The sequence below is a fragment of the Alligator sinensis genome, unplaced genomic scaffold, assembly GCF_000455745.1.
Source record: "Alligator sinensis unplaced genomic scaffold, ASM45574v1 scaffold337_1, whole genome shotgun sequence".
NCBI lineage: Eukaryota > Metazoa > Chordata > Crocodylia > Alligatoridae > Alligator > Alligator sinensis.
The window spans coordinates 418,865-422,416 of record NW_005841927.1 but is presented as its reverse complement, the minus strand read 5'-3'; the positions used below and the strand labels follow the sequence as shown (position 1 = coordinate 422,416).

General features: G+C 48.7%; 1 protein-coding gene across 1 annotated transcript in view; it reads right to left on the bottom strand.

Annotated features, from left to right (window-relative positions):
• The window catches only part of SLC9A1 (solute carrier family 9 member A1), a 54,964-nt gene extending 51,460 nt beyond the window's left edge, over positions 1–3,504 (bottom strand). Inside the window, exon 1 of the mRNA XM_006019234.3 lies at positions 3,044–3,504. The gene's annotated coding sequence lies outside the window, so the exon portion shown is untranslated. The remainder of the gene's footprint in view (positions 1–3,043) is intronic.
• Positions 3,505–3,552: the final 48 nt, after the last annotated feature.

The window sequence follows — 3,552 nt, the reverse complement described above, 5'->3', positions numbered from 1 at the left end:
TAGGTGGGATATCCTGGTCCCTGTTCAGGAAAACAGAGGCAAAGAAACTGTTAAAAATATTAGCTTTCTTGTCTGGCGTGGCCACCAGATTACCGTTTGTGTCTTGCAGGGGCCCTACATTGCCTGGTGCCCTCTTCTTGCTCCCAATGTACTTGAAAAAGGACTTTTTGTTGTCCTTAATCCTGGACGCTAGCCTGAGCTCCCTCTCTAGCTTGGCCTTCCTAATAGCCCTCCTACACTCCCCGGCTGAGGAGGAGTACTCCTCCTTGGTGATAGTTCCTCCCTTCCACTGGTTGTACGCCCCCCTTTTAGTCCTCAGGCATTGCTGAATGCCCTTGCTGAGCCAAGGGGGCGTCTGAGCACTCTTACCCCCCTTGCTTCTCTCAGGGACTGTTATCCTTTGGGCCTGGAGGATCACCCCCTTAAGGTACGACCATCCCTCGTGGACTCCCATCTCCTCTACCTTCTGGGCCCTTAGTGCCTCCCCCACTAGTCTCCTAGGCTCATTGAAGTTGGCCCTTCTGAAGTCAAGGGGCTTAGCCTTGGTGTGAGCCCTAGACGCCCTGCGTTGGATAATGAAATCCAGCAGGTGATGATCGCTATTGCCCAGGTGGCCAAGGACCTGCAGTCCCCTCACCAGGTCATCCCCCATGGTCAGGACCAGGTCCAGCAAGGCGTCCCTTGCAGCCTCCCTGTTTCTCTCAGCTGATGGTAACTCAGAAGCTGAGCTGAGACAAGGTACAACCTTCCCATCCTGATCAAATGATTCTCCTCCCTGTGAACCCCCCACAAATAAATCTGTAACGGTGCTGCTTCTGACATTTTTGCCTATGATGCACCCATCAAAAGATTACATATAAGTAAATAACACTCCAGGTAATTTTCCATTTCATTCTAATTTCCATGGCCTACTGATTAAATCACATTATTGATATCCAGTTCTGCCACTGACTAGCCAGGTAACCTTAGGCAAATCACTTCACCCCCTCTTGCCCTGGGAACTGAGAGACTGAATAGGTAAAAAAACCCAAAAAACCCAACAACCTTCTGAAGTTGTATATAGCAGTAACACTATTTTAGAGGTGCACAGGCTCACTTACAAACGGCATTGAGAAATAATGTATGATGAAGATATAAAACTGGCTTTACAGAATTTCTATATGGTGCAGAAGCTGCGGATGAACAAAGGAGATCAGATCTCTTTCAGCACACTAAACACTTGATTGCATATGGCCCACTTTCCTGGTAATTCAACAACAGAATCCCCAGGAAACGGTCTCATCTGGTTCATATTCTAGTTTGAGTTTTGGCACCTCCCAAGCACATCTTTTTGAAATACCATATGTGCATCCCATAACAAAGTTAACGTTCCAAATGAAACCGTCACTTTGATTTTCTTGATCTTTGGGGGTTTACATACCCAACTCAGGATAACAAGAGCGCATTCTTCAAAGCGTTCCACATTGAATTCTCTCGTTTTTTTTGAGAGAGAGAAAGAAAAGAAACTGTGCATTTATTGAATACAGGATTTAATCCTGTGCTATATGCCTTTAACCATTTAATTCAAGTCTTGCAAGTCAGGTGAATTTTTAGTCCTCGAGGTAGTTTTATTCCATTCTCCCTACACGCTTCTTAAGACCGAAAATTCAACAAACTCACTATGCGTTACTTGTATAAAAGGCTATGTGTATATTGGGGAAAAAATGTCTTGGTGGCGTTGCAAATTCTTCCACTAGTTTACTGTGTGGCCAGGAGAGTTTCTTAAAAATCTCAGGGCCCGATGTTCAGAGTTGCTGAGTGCTCACAGCAGTCAATGGCTTCAACTGGCTTTACAGGTGCTCATCATCTCTGAAATGTATTCCCTGTGCCTCAGTTTCCCCATCTGGGGAACAGAATAAGATCTACATCCAAGGGGCTACTGAAGCTTAATGAATTTGCCAAGTGTTGTGAGACCCTAATAGGGGCAGTACTACAGAAATGGAAACTACCCCCCACTCAAGACATCCAAGTCACCGAAAGGAAAGTAATAGATTCTGATTGTATTAAGTGACTTAATATTATGGGACTTTCCCAAGAGGGTGGATAAGTGATATATTAACAGCTGAATATTCACTGAGAAAGCTGCCAACTCTAATCTTGGCCTGCATAGGTCAAGAGCAGAAATCATGCCAAGAAAGGCTGGTTATGGTTTCTCTTTTGTTGGGTGGCTACTGGGAGAGTCATGAGGCTTACCTACAGTACCCGGGTTGCAGGCTATACAGCTCCTACTCCAGGAGCAGGAGGAGGGAGCGGGAATCTTTTCCTGCAGTGCTGCAGAGGCTAGCAACGAGGGCGCGGAGTTGTGGTTGTTAAATACAGCTTAACACGATTAAACTGTGTAAGACATTTTATAACTTTTAACCAGGGTCTGAATTACACTTTGACTCCTGCAGGGGGGGGTCACACGAAATTAAAACCAGTTCATTGATTAACAAGTCCACCTAAGTGACACCCCCCCTCCCCTCCCCTCCCCTCCCCCAAGGTTATGATTTTTAAAACATGCAGAGGGGCTCCTGTTTCTTATGGAGAGGCTCAGCCCCCCCGAGCTCCCCCATAATTCGGATGCTGCCTTTAACTGTACAATACAGGAAATTTCGATGTTTGATGACTTTTAAACTTTTTATTGATTCTACGCTTTGCCTGCCCCGAGCAGCCAGCAGACGGTAACGAAGCATTAGCCCTAGCCATCGTTTACTGCGTTCTCCGAGAAGCCCGACAACATACCCTTGTTGCTTCCTAAAACAAAAGAGCAATATTTCGTCCTCCCAAAACTCCAGGAAGCTGCACTCGAAGGGTGAAGTGCATGGAGGACTTTTGCAAACAGTGCCACCACATGGACTTCTCCGCTTCCTTATATATATTTTATTTTTCTTTTTAAACCCCCAGCCCTGGAGCTTCCCCAAACAGGACAAAGTTCCACGTTTGATTTCTAGGCCACCCCGACAGCCAGGGAGAGGCACGTGGTGTTTTTTGTGATGCAGCTCAGCCGTATCCAATTACTTACCCAGCCTGGTCATACACGGCGTATAAAATACAGGGCTGTTGGAGGAGCTGGCGCAGTAGCAGGGCACGCACATACTTGGCACACGAGGGTCGCAGGAGCCGGTGCTACTGGGGAAAAGGAAGGGAAGCGGAGGCCCTAGCATGACGGCAGGCTGGGATGCACTGGGGATGGAAAGGAAGCACAAAAGTGGGGAGAGAAGCCACGGCAGCTAGGGCAGGACCTGGAAAGCGTGAGGGCAGCTGTGAGGCTGGCTCCCAAGCAAACAGGCCCTGCAGGCAAGTGGGGGAAGGAATGAAGGAGCAGAGGCAAGGCTATGAGGTGTGGATGAGCCTCGCTGCAGGAGGGCAGGGGCAGATGGGGCAAGCCCAGGGGGACAACAGCTGGAGCTGGGGCAGGCCCAGGAAGGGCAGGGCTGAAACCCTGAGCCCAACATGCACCAGGGCCAGGCCCTCCTGGGAGCAAACTACACCTCCCAGCAGCCCCCGCGGCGCGCCCAGCCCCCGCCCCCG